Source organism: Arachis hypogaea, chromosome 15 (genome assembly GCF_003086295.3).
Source record: "Arachis hypogaea cultivar Tifrunner chromosome 15, arahy.Tifrunner.gnm2.J5K5, whole genome shotgun sequence".
Classification (NCBI taxonomy): Eukaryota; Viridiplantae; Streptophyta; class Magnoliopsida; order Fabales; family Fabaceae; genus Arachis; species Arachis hypogaea.
Window position 1 is genome coordinate 100,332,048 of NC_092050.1, and position 17,388 is coordinate 100,349,435.

The following is a 17,388-nucleotide window of genomic DNA, read 5'->3' on the forward strand; positions in this document are numbered from 1 at the left end:
ATATTGACTTGCTGAGTCAATATTTTGTTCTGAGCCAATATGGCATTTAGAGTATCAACCTCAAGAACTCCCTTCTTCATAGGCGTCCCATTACTCACAGGATTCCTTTCAGAAGTGTACATGAACTGGTTATTAGCAACCATGTCAATGAGTTCTTGAGCTTCTGCAGGCGTTTTCTTTAGGTGAATGGATCCACCTGCAGAGGTATCCAATGACATCTTTGATAACTCAGATAAACCATCATAGAATATATCCAGGATGGTCCATTCTGAAAGCATGTCAGAAGGACACTTTTTGGTCAACTATTTGTATCTTTCCCAAGCTTCATAGAGGGATTCACCTTCTTTCTGTTTGAAGGTTTGAACATCTGCTCTAAGCTTGCTCAGCTTTTGAGGAGGAAAGTACTTGGCTAAGAAAGCCGTGACCAGCTTATCCCAAGAGTTCAGGCTGTCTTTGGGTTGAGAATCCAACCATAATCTAGCTCTGTCTCTTACAGCAAAAGGGAAAAGCATGAGCCTGTAGACTTCAGGATCTACTCCATTAGTCTTAACAGTATCACATATCTGCAAGAATTCAGTTAAGAACTGAAAAGGATCTTCAGATGGAAGTCCATGAAACTTGCAGTTCTGCTGCATCAGAGAAACTAACTGAGGTTTCAGCTCAAAGTTGTTTGCTCCAATGGCAGGAATGGAGATGCTTCTTCCATGAAAATTGGAATTAGGTGCAGTAAAGTCACCAAGCATCTTCCTTACATTATTATTATTTTTGGCTGCCATCTCCTTTTCCTGTTCGAAAATTTCTGAAAGGTTATCTCTGGATTGTTGTATTTTAGCTTCTCTTAATTTTCTCTTCAGAGTCCTTTCAGCTTCTAGATCTGCTTCCACAAGAATGTTCTTATCCTTGCTCCTGCTCATATGACAAAGAAGAGGGCACAGAAAAATAATAATAATAATAATAGAGATCCTTTATACCACAGTATAGGGATCCCTGTGTGAGTAGAAGAAGAGGGGGAGACAAAGAATGTAATATAATGGAAGAAACACAACTGTGAGGATGGCAGAGATGTGAGATGAGATGTTAGGATATGAATGAATAAATAGAATAAGATGGGGGAGGGATAATTTTCGAAAATTATTTTGAAAAAGAGTTAGTGATTTTCGAAAATGGTTTTTGAAAATTGTTAGTACTTTTTCGAAAATTTTTTTTTTAAATTAAAAATAAAAATAATTAGTTAATTAAAAAGAAATTTTTTGAAAAAGAGGGAAGATATTTTCGAAAATTAGAGAGAGAGAGAGTTAGTTAGGTAGTTTTGAAAAAGTTAAGAAACAAACAAAAAGTTAGTTAGTTAGTTGAAACAAATTTTGAAAAGATAAGAAGTTAGGAAGTTAGAAAAGATATTTTGAAAAGATATTTTTGAAAAAGATAAGATAAGAAGATATTTTTGAAAAGATATGATTGAAATTAGTTTTGAAAAAGATTTGATTTTTAAAATCACAATTAATGACTTGATTCATAAGAAATCACAAGATATGATTCTAGAACTTAAAGTTTGAATCTTTCTTAACAAGCAAGTAACAAACTTCAAATTTTTGAATCAAAACATTAATTGATTATGTTATTTTCGAAAATTTGATATAAAAATAAGAAAAATATTTTTGAAAAATATTTTTTTAATTTTCGAAAATAACTAAGAATTTTGAAAAAGATTTTATTTTTGAAAAAGATTTTGAAAAAGATAAGATTTTCAAATTGAAAATTTGATTTGACTCATAAGAAACAACTTGATTTTTAAAAATTTTTGAAAAAGTCAACTCAAATTTTCGAATTTGATGAGAGAAAAAGGGAAAGATATTTTTTTATTTTTGAAATTTTTATGAAAAATATGAAAATTATGCAATGCATGAAATTTTTAGATCAAAACAATGAATGCATGCAAGAATGCTATGAATGTCAAGATGAACACCAAGAACACTATGAATTTCAAGATGAACATCATAGACACAATTTTAAAAAATTTTTAATGCAAAGAAAACATGCAAGACACCAAACTTAGAATTCTTTAATGCTTACGCACTAAGAATTCAAGAATGCATATGATAAACACCATACAACACAAAACAAAAAATCATCAAGATCAAACAAGAAGACTTACCAAGAACAACTTGAAGATCATGAAGAACACTATGAATGCATGAAATTTTCGAAAAAATGCAAGATGCATATGCAAGTGACACCAAACTTATGATATGACTCAAGACTCAAACAAGAAACACAAAAATATTTTTGATTTTTATGATTTTCTAATTTTTTTGGATTTTTATTTTATATTTTTCGAAAAATTATTTTGAAAAAGAAAATAAGGATTCCAAAATTTTTAATATGAATTCCAGGAATCTTATGCTCTAAAGCTCCAATCAAAGGGTCAGGCATGGCTTAATAGCCAGCCAAGCTTTAGTATGTAACTCAGACATGACACGCCTGACATACTCATTCCCAAAGGAATTAGACATGGCTTTACAGCCAGCCAGGCTTCAACATGCTCCATGAAACACTAGAATTCATTCTTAAAAATTCTGAAAGGAAAATATATTTTTGAAAACATTTTTATTTTAGAACCCTCTCTTTTTTTTTTTTCGAAAACAAATGAAAAAAAAATTTTTTTTTTGAAATATTTTTGAAAAATTTTTGAAAAGAAAACGAAAAGAAAGTTACCCAATCTGAGCAACAAGATGAACCGTCAGTTGTCCAAACTCGAACAATCCCCGGCAACGGCGCCAAAAACTTGGTGCACGAAATTGTGATCTCCAGGCTCGAACAAATCGTGGTAATGGCTCCAAAGCTTGGTGCTCTGATCTTAATTCATAATTGTCACAACTTCGATACAACTAACCAGCAAGTGCACTGGGTCGTCCAAGTAATACCTTACGTGAGTAAGGGTCGAATCCCACGGAGATTGTTGGTATGAAGCAAGCTATGGTCACCTTGTAAATTTCAGTTAGGCAGATATAAAGTGATAATGGTGTTTTCGAATATTATATAATAGAATAGGGATAGAGATACTTATGTAATTCATTGGTAAGAATCTCAGATAAGCGAATGGAGATGCTTTTCGTTCCTCTAAACCTCTGCTTTCCTGCTATCTTTATCCAATCAGTCTTACTCCTTTCCATGGCTGGCTTTATGTGATACATCACCACTGTCAATGGCTACTTTCGGTCATCTCACGGGAAAATGATCCAATGCCCTGTCACGGCACGGCTAATCGTCTGGAGGCATCACCCTTGTCAATGGCTTCATCTTATCCTCTCAGTGAATAATATGCTCACGCACCCTGTCACGGCACGGCTATTCATCTGTCGGTTCTCGATCATGCTGGAATAGGATTTACTATCCTTTTGTGTCTGTCACTAACGCCCTGCAATCGCGAGTTAGGAGCTCGTCACAGTCATTCAATCATTGAATCCTACTTGGAATACCACAGACAAGGTTTAGACCTTCCGGATTCTCTTGAATGCCGCCATCATTCTAGCTTACGCCACGAAGATTCTGGTTAGGAGATCTAAGAGATATTCATTCTAGCTTATTTCATGTCGAACAGAAGTGTTTGTCAGGCACGCGTTCATAAGGGAGAAGGATGATGAGCGTCACACATAATCATCACCTTCATCACATTCTTGGGTGCGAATAGATATCTTAGAAGCGAAATAAGATGAATTGAATAGAAAACAGTAGTACTTTGCATTAATCTTTGAGGAACAGCAGAGCTCCACACCTTAATCCATGGAGTGTAGAAACTCTACCGTTGAAAATACATAAGTGAGAGGTCCAGGCATGGACGAGATGGCCAGCCCCCTAAACGAGATCAATAGTCTCCTAAGATGAACAATGGAATAAAACTGAGACCAAAGATGTCTACTACAGTAGTAAGAGGTCCTATTTATAATAAACTAGCTACTAGGGTTTACATGAGTAAGTAATTGATGCATAAATCCACTTCCTGGGCCCACTTGGTGTGTGTTTGGGCTGAGCTTAAGTGTTGCACGTGCAGAGGCCATTTGTGGAGTTGAACGCCAGCTTTTGTGCCAGTTTGGGCGTTCAACTCTGGTTTTGGCTCCTTTTCTGGCGCTGGACACCAGAATTGGGTAGAAAGCTGGCGTTGAACGCCAGTTTATGTCGTCTATTCTTGGCCAAAGTATGGACTATTATACATTTTTGGAAAGCCCTGGATGTCTACTTTCCAAAGCAATTGGAAGCGCGCCATTTCGAGTTCTGTAGCTCCAGAAAATTTACTTTGAGTGCAGGGAGGTCAGAATCCAACAGCATCAGCAGTCCTTCTTCAACCTCTGAATCTGATTTCTGCTCAAGTCCCTCAATTTCAGCCAGAAAATACTTGAAATCACAGAAAAACACACAATCTCATAGTAAAGTCCAGAAATGTGAATTTAACATAAAAACTAATGAAAACATCCCTAAAAGTAACTAGATCCTACTAAAAACATACTAAAAACAATGTCAAAAAGCGTATAAATTATCCGCTCATCACACACTTTCAAAATTTCCTGGGCATGCGCACGCAAACCCCTATGCGGACGCACACACCCTGCTTCTCAAATTTTTCTTATTTTCAACTATTCTATCTTCCCAACAAGGTTGTAAGCTTCTATAACACCGTTTTAAGACTCTTGGACTCAATTTTTGGATGTTGGAATATGGGAAAGGTCTTAGGAGGTTGAATTTGGGTTTTACTTTGAAAAGTTAGCAAACGGAAGTTTAGGTTTCTGGTGTACTGAGGATGAGTTAGTTGAGAGAGAAGAAAGAGTGATGAATATGGTGATTGCTAAAAGCGAATTTGAGAAATTGATGAACTATGAGTTCGGAATAGAAATCATGAATTGATGATGGATGTGATGAGTTGAGTACTCAAAAAAGGAAAGAATGATCCTGATGGATGTTGAGAGTGTGCCAGGCACTATAACCTTGAAATGATAATGTTTGAAAGAGAGTGTGCCAGGCACTATATCCTTGTAATGTTGAGAGTTAATAATTGGAAGTGATTTGAGATGAGAAATGACGATGATTTGAGGTTGATGGATGATGCGTCAGCATCTTTCCTATCTTTTCCTAGTGAATTTGCATTTAATTTGTTGAGTTTAATCAAAAAATAATTATCTTTTAGCCACTATAGATGCTACTTTGAGTCTTGTGCAATTCTGTTTATTTTAGGTAGCATTTGGTTGGATTTGATGGAGCTTCCGCAGAAAAAGAGAAGAAGGCTATATAGGGAAGGAATGGCTTAGAGGATGGAGAGGAAGCTTGCACAAATGGAAGGAGCACAAGAATTAAAGGAGATGACCAGCGATGGCGACGCGTGCGCGTACCTGACGCGTACGCGTGAAAAGTAAAGTTGCACCGCGATGCGTGAGCCAGACACTATATCCTCGGAAAAGATAGGAAAGATAGGAAAGATGCTCACGCATCAATGGACTTGTGGATGTGGATAAGTGAGCCAGGCACTATAACCTTGGAATGATAGTGAGCCAGACACTATATCCTTGGAATGATATTGATGAGTTATATGTAATCGTTGTTTTTTTCTTCTGCCGCAAGAGTGGGCCAGGCACTATATCCTCAGATTGAGCATGAAAGTGGGCCAGGCACTATATCCTTGGAACAATAGTGGGCCAGGCACTATATCCTCGGAACAAGAGTGGGCCAGGCGCTATATCCTCGGAAGTGGCAGAAAAGGCGACATCCGAAAGGATGTGTCGGGTTGGTATTTATGGACTGACAAGTGATATCACGAGCCAATAGGACAGGCATTCATCACATGCATCTTTTATGTGCTTATTTTCTTTGATTACTTGAATTTGCCCAATTGTATAATGTGCTTACTTGCTTCTTGAATTAATTGTGATATATGATTATTACCTGTGTATTACTTGTTTGTATTAATTGTGTTTGTCTGGTGCTGAGGAGGTTAGGTAGGTGGTGGTGATGGGATCGCACGGAGGTTAAGGTGGTAAAGGCTGTGGGATACAGCGGTGTGACTAGTTCTAGTTAGAAATCCCCTAAGTTTAGATAACCCGGTTATGGTTTAAGTTCTTTATTTATTTATTTAATTATGTTAAGCTTGAATATCGGTTTGGTGTGAAGTTCTAGGATTGCCTTTAGTGTCCCGGGGCCTTACATCTTACATTATTGGGCACTGTTACCATACTGAGAACCTCTGGTTCTCATTCCATGCTTTGTTGTTATTTTTCAGATACAGGTCGTAGTCCACCTCAGTGAGATTGTGGATATGGTGATAGATCGGAGTATGGTTCATCCTTGGTTTATTTATGTTTTTCTTTGTTATAGCTGCTCTCACATCTTTTGTATATTTATCTTTATGGCCTTAGAGGCCTATTTGAGAGAATAGTTGTATAAGCTGTTTTTAACCCCAAACTCTATATGTCTGTATATACTAGTCGGCTTAAACTTCGCAAGTCGCGACTAGTCCCCTATGATTATTATACTCTTATATCTATATATATTCCATTCTTTTGCTTCTATATCTTGTATCTTATGCGTTAGCTTCGTGTGAACGTTTCGTGCTTTTGTAATTCTGTCTTTGAGCTATATCCTTCATCAGGCTTCTAGATCATATTATTTCCTTCTATATATATATAAATTTGTACAAGCCCTAGGACTGTCGTAACCTCTGATTAACCTTTGCTTTACGGCTAGAGGTAAGGCTTAGGGTAATTTGGGTGTTACAAAATGAAGATGAATGTGTTACGGATCATCCCATTCATAAGGTTAAAGAACGAAGATACATTTTAGAATAGAGTCACACACAAATTGAATAGAACAGTAGTACTTTTATTAATCCATTAAAATCAGCAGAGCTCCTTAACCTAGGAGGTTTAGTGACTCATGCTGATAGAAAAATACAATGGTAAACGTGAAAGTGGGCAAGAGTTCTTATCTATATATACTAATCTAATGACTAAGGATTACAAAAATAAGATAAACTAAGTTGACAGTACAAAAATCTACTTCTGGGGCCCACTTGGTGAGTGTTTAGGCTAAGTTTGGGTGTCTTCCATGTGCTAATATCCCTTATGGGCATTGAACGCTGGCTAGGTACCCCCTTTTGGGCGTTGAACTCCAGTTGCTCCCCTATGGGTGCTGGACGCCAGGAATGGGACTTGTGGCTAGTGTTAGATGCCAATTTTGTGGCTTTCTTTCCGAAACAAAGTATAGACTATTATATATCTCTAGAAAGCCCTGGATGTTAGCTTTCCATAATCATTGATAGCACGCCATTTAGACTTCTGTAACTCCAGAAAAGCTCTTTGGAGTGCATGAAGGTCAGATCCTGACAGCATCTGTAGTGCTTTCTCTGTCTCTGAATTAGACTTTTGCTCAGCTCCTCAATTTTAGCCAGAAAATACCTAAAATCACCATAAAACACCCAAACTTAAAGTAGAATCTAAAAAATATGAATTTTGCACTAAAACCTATGAAAATATAATAAAACTTAAATAAAACATAGCAAAAATTATATGAAAGTAATGCCAAAAAGCATATAAAATATCTGCTCATCATCATCCGTTCTTCAAATGGCATGAACTTCACGGACCCAATTTTCATATGAAACAAACTTGAAATATTTTGGGGGTCCGGAAGCCGAGTTATGGCTCGCCGAAGTTCGGCAAAAAATCAGATTTTCGCAATATTCATCAAACCTCTATTTTCACAAAAGCATAACTCAATACCAAGTTTTTATTGCTTATAATCAACACCAAAACATACCATTATCACAGAAACACAGCCCTATATCCTACCACAACCAATCATACCTCAGTTTTAAACAATTTCTTACAAGAAATTCTCAATCAAATAATCAAAATCATCAATTTAACACCATATACATATTCATTCCCATCATCCTCATCATTCATCATTAAGATCATCATGCACCAATACATTCTCACCATAAACATAAGTTTTCAAATTCATTCTCAACACAATTCAACAATTATCATCAAGGGTACTAAACATTTAACACAATCATACATCCCAACCTATCCTATAGTTATCTAGCCTAAGTTTTCACAAGACATTACATATTAAATACGAGAAACTAAAGCCAACCCTTGGCCGATTTCTCCCATAAGCCAAAAACACCCAAATTGACGAGGTCACAAGCCTCCAATACTGAAACCTCAACACCCAAGGTTCAGACAAGCTTCGAATCTCTTCAAATGAGTTCCAATCTCACATATACACTACCTAACATATATTATCACATTTATATACCAAATATCTATACCCAACACTTATAATCAAGGGATTTACTAGGTTTTGGCGGGTTTCTTACCTTCACCGTGTCTCAATCTAACAAAAACTCGCTAATTTCTCAAGCTAATCGGATCCTATAACATCAAAATTCAAAGATCTCAATACCTCACAACATGCAAATTTTTGAAATTAGGGGAGGAGAAATTGGAAATGAAATCGTGGATTCCTTACCTAATGAAGTACTGGGCTTTGTAGAGCTCATCACTGCAGACGCATGACCGCAAATGATACAGCGATCGGAGCTTGGAGTGAAAAGATATGTGGAATTAAATGTGACGTTAGATTTTGGAAACTCTCCCTTCTCCTTCCATGAGTGTGAAGCGTGAGTTTGTTTTGAGGAAGAGGAAGAAGAACTGAGCTCCTCCCTTAAATGAGAATGGGTTGGGCCTTGGGCCCAATACGGGCCTGGTTCGCTCGGTTTGGCTCGTTCAGCCCATTCTCGGGCCGAATTCTTTAAAATTAGTGCCAAAATTTATATTTAATTAATTCTACTTCTTTAAAACTATAAAATTTAGGTTTCTAACTTCTTTAAATAATACTTAATTTATTGGCTAATTATTTATTAATTTTTATGAATTTTATATCCTAACTACCTAATTAGGAATTTTGCCCCCAAAATTTAAGTTCACCTATCTGAAAATAGGTGCGGTAGTCGTTTCTCCTCTCGGGTTCAAGTTCTTAGGTGTGTTCTTCCATCCTTGTCTCTAATCCATCTTATTACTTCAATTGGTCTAATACATCTCGGTTGTAATCCCTTAATCTTAATTGCTCACTAATCCCAATCTGTTGAAGTAACTGCTGAGTACGCGTAACTTTCTTCTTCGAACAATTTATGTATTCTCTTCTCTTATCCGCACAACTCTCTTTAGTTGTCTCTATGACATTAGAACCTCACTCCAAATTTTCCTAGTCCTTCTGTTGTCTCGGCTCCCTATCCTTTTGGGGTCACTTCATTACCAAAGTGATTATCGTACCGCGTAATCTTACTATTTACTAATGTATGTTCCCATTAAGTTCCTCGATGAATAGCCCTCTCTGATAGGCGAAAAGCAAGTAGGCTTGTCATTTGATTCACGATCACCCAACGATATCAAACCCTTCAATTACGTCTCAAAGTCTTCGTACTGAGGCGTCGTCACAGTATCCCGATGGTTACGTCTAAGAATTATATATGATAAACCAAGTTCAAGTTGATTTTTTTTAAAGGATATAGAGCCCAAAGGTGATTGAATTACACAAATAGTATTCGCTGGAAGATAAAAGAATGTCCTATGTGGTGATTGCAGCAAGTCTTAGAGATTAGCAAAAATGCACAAAAAGGAAATTAAGGTGTACTATAAAGAGAGGATTGAAGTCCAAGCTTGATGGAGAGGGAATAAAGTGCATCAAGTTAAATAAATCTTAGCTGACATCAATGCAATGCAAGTTTGCTAAAGAAAGTAATTTTCACTCGTAGTAAGCCCCAAGACTCAAGGATTTGCTCGATTACTCCAGTAGAGGTTCAAGCTTCTTTCGGGAGAAACGAGATTCATGCAAGTAAGAAATAGGATTGGGAAGTTGATCAATTCGTTATTCAATAAAGAACTTCAAGATGGACTCCCAGTGTAAGTCCCCAAAGGAAAAACTAGGTTGACTCGCCGAGATTTGTTAATGCACTCCCTCACGTATAATTAATCCTATTGTTATCTTCTTTTACCTCCGACATAACTAGCGCTTCGTACTGGGAACACTTGATTGAACGGATTTTGTCTTTTATGTCACACTCCCTTAGGCTCCTAAGTTCTACTGATTCTAATAGTGTCGTCGCACTGCTCTTAACACTCCCGATCCTTAACCTATAACTCAAGTTGTATGCTCAATTCTTTCAATCCTCTTCTACTGCATAACTCTAGTTATCATTCTTTAAGAACCTAGTCATTTCATCTAAGACAACCAAATGCCATTTTGTTTCACAATTCTCACAACTCGGTAATGCATTATGATGAGTACTACAGGTCATTATCATGCAAGGCAATCAAAATTTTAATTACTGACTCACCGTTACCTCTAGTCGAAGCATCTATGCCCTCAGCACCATCCGCCACCATGGTGTACACTTGTCCCGCCTGCAGGGATCTCCTAGCTTCCTGACTCTTCTTCTCTGGACAATTCCAAGACAGATGCCCAGCTTTCCCACAATAATAACATACACCCAACCGGCTCTGCACAGAGTGTTCGGGTGGTATTTTCTGCACCTCCTACAAGTTGAATCATTGGGCAGAAATTGAGCTTGTTTTCCTTGTCCTCTTCCCTAGCCTGGTTGTTGTTATTGTTGAACCTTCGGAAGTTATTCTGACCTTGCTGTTGCTGTGGAATATTGCCACCTCGCTTGTCCTCTTCCTTGGTCTCCCCTAACAGAGGCTCGGTAGTCACCCTTATCTAATGCCACCTTTCTCAAACAATCTTAAGCAACTCTGCTTTTGTTTACCAGTTCAGAGAAGGTTCTGATCTCCATCAGGCCCATGGTACTCAAAATGTTGCTCCGAAGTCCACCTTCATATTTAATGCACTTTCATTCTTCGAAGCACTCCTGGGCACCCAAACGGATATTAGAAAAATGACATAGCTCCTCAAATCTGTTTGTATACATGGCTACTGACATGGAATCCTGCTTTATTTATAATAACTCGAGCTCCTTTGCCATCCTGACGGAGTTAGGAAAATATTTCCTATAGAATTCAAGTCGGAATGCGTCCCAAGGTATCACGGCATCGCTGTGCTGTAGGAGGCGTCAGGTCCCCTGCCACCAAAATTGTGCTTCCCCCACTAACTGATAAGTGGTGAATTTAACATGTTGATCCTCGGGAACCAGTTGTGCTTGCAGTGCTCGCTCCATTGCCTGAAACTAGTTATCAGCTTCTGTCGAATTACTGGTTCCTCTAAAGGCTGGTTGGTTAACTTTCAAAAATACTGACAACGTCATAGGCCCATTTTCACCATTTTCCCAATTACCATTGTTCATCTATTGTCCAAGTGCCTCCGCAGTAGCTTGCATAACAGCAGCCATGTTCTCCAAAGCAGCCATGAAATTAACCGGGTTATTCGTATATGTCTCGGGTTCCTCATTACTAATTTGACCTTTTCTTCGGCCACGACCGCGTCCACGAGGTGCCATCTGGTTCCTATACACACCAAACAACTGATATCAAGGTGATTGATGAGCAGATAATTTATACGCTTTTTGGCATTATTTTTAGTATGCTTTTAGTATATTTTAGTTAGTTTTTATTATGTTTTTATTAGTTTTTAAATAAAAATCATATTTCTGGACTTTACTATGAGTTTGTATATTTTTCTGTGATTTCAGGTATTTTCTGGCTAAAATTGACGGACCTGTGCAAAAATCTGATTCAAAGGCTGAAAAAGGACTACAGATGCTGTTGGATTCTGACCTCCCTGCACTCAAAGTGGATTTTTTGGAGCTACAGAAGCCCAATTGGCGCACTCTTAATTGCGTTGGAAAGTAGATATCCTGAGCTTTCCAGAAATATATAATAGTCTATACTTTTTCTGAGATTTGATGGCTCAAACCGGCATTCCAGATCAGCATAGAAATTCTGGCGTCAAAACGCCAGAACTGGCATAAAAGCTGGAGTTAAACGCCCAAACTGGCACAAAAGCTTGCGTTTAACTCCAAGAAAAGTCTCTACATGTGAAAGCTTCAATGCTCAGCCCAAGCACACACCAGGTGGGCCCGGAAGTGGATTCTGCATCATTTACTCATTTCTGTAAACCCTAGGCTACTAGTTCTCTATAAATAGGACCTTTTGCTATTGTATTTTTATCTTGGATAGACTTTTACACAACTGATCATACTTTTGATCTCTTGATCACGTTTGGGGGCTGGCTATTCGGCCATGCCTGGACCTTTTGTTCATATGTATTTTCAACGGTGGAGTTTCTACACACCAAAGATTAAGGTGTGGAGCTCTGCTATTCTTCATGAATTAATACAAAGTACTATTGTTTTTCTATTCAACTCAAGCCTATTTCTATTCTAAGATATCCATTCATTCTTTAACATGATGAATGTGATGATCCGTGACACTCATTACCATTCTCACCTATGAACGCGTGCCTGACAACCACTTCCGTTCTACATGCTATCAAGCTTGAATGTGTATCTCTTGGGTTTCTAATCTAAGATTAAAACCTTCGTGGTATAGGCTAGAATTATTGGTGGTCATTCTTGAGATCCAAAAAGTCTAAACCTTGTCTGTGGTATTTCGAGTAGGATCTGGGAAGGGATGACTGTGACGAGCTTCAAACTCGCGAGTGTTGGGCGTAGTGACAGACGCAAAAGGATCAATAGATCCTATTCCAACATGATCGAGAACCGACAGATGATTAGCCGTGCGGTGACAGCGTATTTGGAATATTTTCACTGAGAGGATGAGAAGTAGCCATTGACAACAGTGATGCCCAACATAAAGCTTGCCATGGAAAGGAGTATGAATGATTGGACGAAGGCAATAGGAAAGCAGAGGTTCAAAAGGAACAAAGCATCTTCATACGCTTATCTGAAATTCCTACCAATGAATTTGATAAGTATCTTTATCTTTATTTTATGTTTTATTCATATTTTAATTATCAATTCTCCATAACCATTTGAATCCGCCTGACTGAGATTTACAAGATGAGCATAGCTTGCTTCAAGCCGACAGTCTCCGTGGGATCGACCCTTACTCACGTAAGGTTTATTACTTGGACGACCCAGTGCACTTGCTGCTTAGTTGTGCGGAGTTGTGATAAAGAGTTGATATTACAATTGTGCGTACCAAGTTGTTGGCGCCATTGATGATCACAATTTCGTGCACCAAGTTTTTGGTGCCGTTGCCGAGGATTGTTCGAATTTGGACAACTGACGATTCATCTTGTTGCTTAGATTAGGTAATTTTACTTTATGCTTTAAGCTTTTTACTTTTTATTTTTGAAAATTTTTTTTCAAAAATACAAAAATATTTCTATTCTGTTCTTTAGAGTTTTTAAGAATTGATTCTAGAGTTTCATAATGATTTGTTGAAGTCTGGCTGGCTGAGAAGCCATGTCTAATCTTTTGGACCGAGGTTTCAACTTATCATCACAAGACCTTGTTGATTTCTATCAATTTTGCTATTGAAAGTAATGATTTGCTAAAGCTTGGCTGGCCATTGCCTATGTCTAGTGTTTTGGACCGAAGCTTTCACTGAAAGCTTGGCTGGCTAGTAAGCCATGTCTAATTCCTAGACCGGAGTTTTAGACTAACATTGCATGATTCTTGGAATTCTCATTAAAAATTTTGAATCTCTTTATTTCCTTTTCCATATAATTTTCGAAAAATCACAAAAAAAATTAAAATTTACAAAATCAAAAATATTTTATGTTTCTTGTTTGAGTCAAGTGTCAATTTTTAAGTTTGGTGTCAATTGCATGCCTTTATTCTTCTTGCATTTTTTGAATATATGCAATATGTTCTTCATTGATCTTCAAGTTGTTCTTGATGATTTCATTGCTCTGGTCTTTGATTTCTCTTATTTTGTGTCTTTTGTTGTTTCTTATATGCATTTTTTAAATTGTTATAGTCCTTAGTATACAAACTTCTGAGTTTGGTGTCTTGCATGCATTGTTTATTTGATCTTAGTTGCATTTTTTATTGTTTCTCATCATTAAAAATTCAAATTTTTTTTAAAATTGTGACTTTTCAAGTCAATAACATAGAGAATTGAAAATTCAGAACATTTAGCAGAGGAATTACACAGAAAAATATGGGCATTCAAAACGCCCAGTGAAGAAGGAAAACTGGCGTTTAAACGCCAGCCAGGGTACCTGGCTGGGCGTTAAACGCCCAAAAAGGTAGCATTTTGGGCGTTAAACACCGGAATGAATGCCATTCTGGGCGTTTAACGCCAGGAGGAAACTAGAGGGAAGATTTTGTTTTTAATTCAAATCTTTTTCAAATTTTCATAATTTTTCAAAATCAATTTTTTTTCAAATCATATCTTTTCAAAATCAATTTCTTTTCAATTTTTTTTATTTTTTACTATTTTTGAAAATCCTTGCTACAATTAGTGATTTAATTCAAAATTTTCAAGTTATTACTTGCTTCTTAAGAAAGGATCAAAAGTTTTCATTCTAGAATCACATCTTTTAATTTCTTGTTGGTCAAGTAATCAACTTTAATTTTAAAAAAACTTTCTTCTTTTAAATTTGATTTTCAATCATATCTTCTCAATCATATCTTCTCAATCACATCTTTTTCAAAATTAAGTTTCAATCATATCTTTTTTATTTCTAATTTCAAAATCTTTTCCAAAAATCACTTAATTTCTTTCCCAATCTTAGTTTTTGAAAATCATTTACCAAATTTTTAAAATTTCTTTTAATTATTTCAAAATCTTTTTACTTTAATTTCGAAAATTCTTCCCCTCTTCTCAAATCCTTCTATTTAAAGGACTAACACTCCTCCTCAATGTACAATTCGAACTCTATCCCTCTTGATAAGTTCAAATTCTCTCTTCTCTACCTCATTCTTCTATTTTTATTTACCTCTGGCACCTCAAGGAATCTCTATACTGTGACATAGAGGATTCCATATTTTCCTCTCCTCTCTTTTCATATGAGCAGGAGCAAGGACAAAGGCATTCTTGTTGAAGCTGATCCTGAACCTGAAAGGACCTTGAAGAGAAAGCTAAGAGAAGCTAAAGTACAACTCTCTATAGAGGACCTAACAGAACTTTTCAAACAAGAAGAAGCCATGGCAGCCGAAAACAACAACAATGCCAACAATGCAAGGAAGGTGCTTGGTGACTTTACTGCACCTACTCCCGACTTCTATGGGAGAAGCATCTCAATCCCTGCCATTGGAGTAAACAACTTTGAGCTTAAACCTCAATTAGCTTCTCTAATGCAACAGAATTGCAAGTTTCATGGACTTCCATTGGAAGATCCTCATAAGTTCTTAGCTGAATTCTTGCAAATCTGACACTGTCAAGACCAACGGGGTTGATCCTGAGGTCTACAAGCTTATGCTTTTTCCTTTTGCTGTAAGAGACAGAGCTAGAACATGGTTGGATTCACAACCTAAAGAAAGCCTGAACTCTTGGGAAAAGCTAGTCAATGCCTTCTTGGCAAAGTTCTTTCCACCTCAAAAATTGAGCAAGCTTAGAGTAGAATTCCAAACCTTCAGACAGAAGGAAGGTGAATCCCTCTATGAACCTTGGGAAAGATACAAGCAATTAATCAGAAGGTGTCCTTCTGACATGCTTTCAGAATGGAGCATGATAGGTATCTTCTATGATGGTCTATCTGAATTGTCCAAAATGTCATTGGACAGCTCTGCTGGAGGATCTCTTCATCTGAAGAAGACGCCTACAGAAGCTCAAGAACTCATTGAAATGGTTGCAAATAACCAATTCATGTACACTTCTTAAAGGAATCCTGTGAATAATGGGACAAATCAGAAGAAAGGAGTTCTTGAGATTGATACTCTGAATGCCATATTGGCTCAGAACAAAATATTGACTCAGCAAGTCAGTATGATTTCTCAGAGTCTGTCTGAAATGCAAGCAGCAACAGTCAGTACCAAAGAAGCTTCATCTGAAGAAGAAGCTTATGATCCTGAGAACCCAGCAATGGAAGAGGTGAATTACATGGGAGAATCCTATGGAAACACCTATAATCCTTCATGGAGAAATCACCCAAACCTCTCATGGAAGGATCAACAGAGGCCTCAACAAGGCTTCAACAACAATAATGGTGGAAGAAATAGGTTTAGCAATAGCAAGCCTTTTCCATCATCTTCTCAGCAACAGACAGATGATTCTAAGCAAAGCCACTCTGACTTAGCAACTGTAGTCTCTGATCTAATTAAAACCACTTAAAGTTTCATGACTGAAACAAGGTCCTCCATTAGAAATTTGGAGGCACAAGTGGGTCAGCTGAGCAAGAAAGTTACTGAACTCCCTCCTAGTACTCTTCCAAGCAACACAGAAGATAATCCAAAAGGAGAGTGCAAGGCCATCAATATTACCCACACGGCCGAACCTGGAGAGGAGGAAGAGGCAGTGATTTCCACTGAGGAAGACCTCAATGGACGTCCATTGGCCTCCAAGGAGTTCCCTAATGAGGAAACATGGGAATTTGAGGCTCATATAGAGACCATAGAGATTCCATTGAATTTACTTTTGCCATTCATGAGCTCTGATGAGTATTCTTCCTCTGAAGAGGATGAAGATGTTACTGAAGAACAAGTTGCTAAGTACCTTGGAGCAATCATGAAGCTAAATGCCAAGCTATTTGGTAATGAGACTTGGGAGGATGAACCCCCCTTGCTCCCCAAAGAACTTGATGACCTGACTAGGCAGAAATTACCTCTGAAAAGACAGGATCCTGCAAAAGTTTTCAATACCTTGTACCATAGGCACCATGACCTTTGAGAAGGCTCTGTGTGACCTAGGGTCAAGCATAAACCTCATGCCTCTCTCTATAATGGAGAAGCTAGGAATTCTTGAGGTACAAACTGCAAGAATCTCACTAGAGATGGCAGACAATTCAAGAAAACAGGCTTATGGACTTGTAGAGGATGTCTTGGTAAAGGTTGAAGGCCACTACATCCCTGTTGATTTCATAATCCTAGACACCGGGAAGTGTATGGATGAATTCATCATCCTTGGCAGATCCTTCCTAGCCACAGAAAGAGCTGTGATTGATGTTGACAGAGGAAAATTGGTCCTTCAAGTGAATGAGGACTCCCTTGTGTTTAAAGCCCAAGGATCTTTCTCTGTAACCATGGAGAGGAAGCATGAAAAGCTTCTCTCAATACAGAGTCAAACAAAATCCCTACATTCAAACTCTAAGTTTGGTGTTAGGAAGCCACAACCAAACTCTAAGTTTGGTGTTGAGAGGCCATCATCATGCTCTGAGTATCTGTGAGGCTCCATGAGAGCCCACTGTCAAGCTACTGACATTAAAGAAGCACTTGTTGGGAGGCAACCCAATTTTACTTATCTATGTTAAATTTCTATT

At 37.6% G+C, this 17,388-nt stretch overlaps 1 non-coding gene across 1 annotated transcript; it reads left to right on the plus strand.

The window, feature by feature from the left end:
- The first annotated feature begins 272 nt into the window (after positions 1-272).
- Positions 273-380, plus strand: LOC112752294 (small nucleolar RNA R71). The gene has a single exon (XR_003176738.1). It is a non-coding gene; the product is annotated as a small nucleolar RNA R71 (small nucleolar RNA).
- The last annotated feature ends 17,008 nt before the right edge of the window (positions 381-17,388 follow it).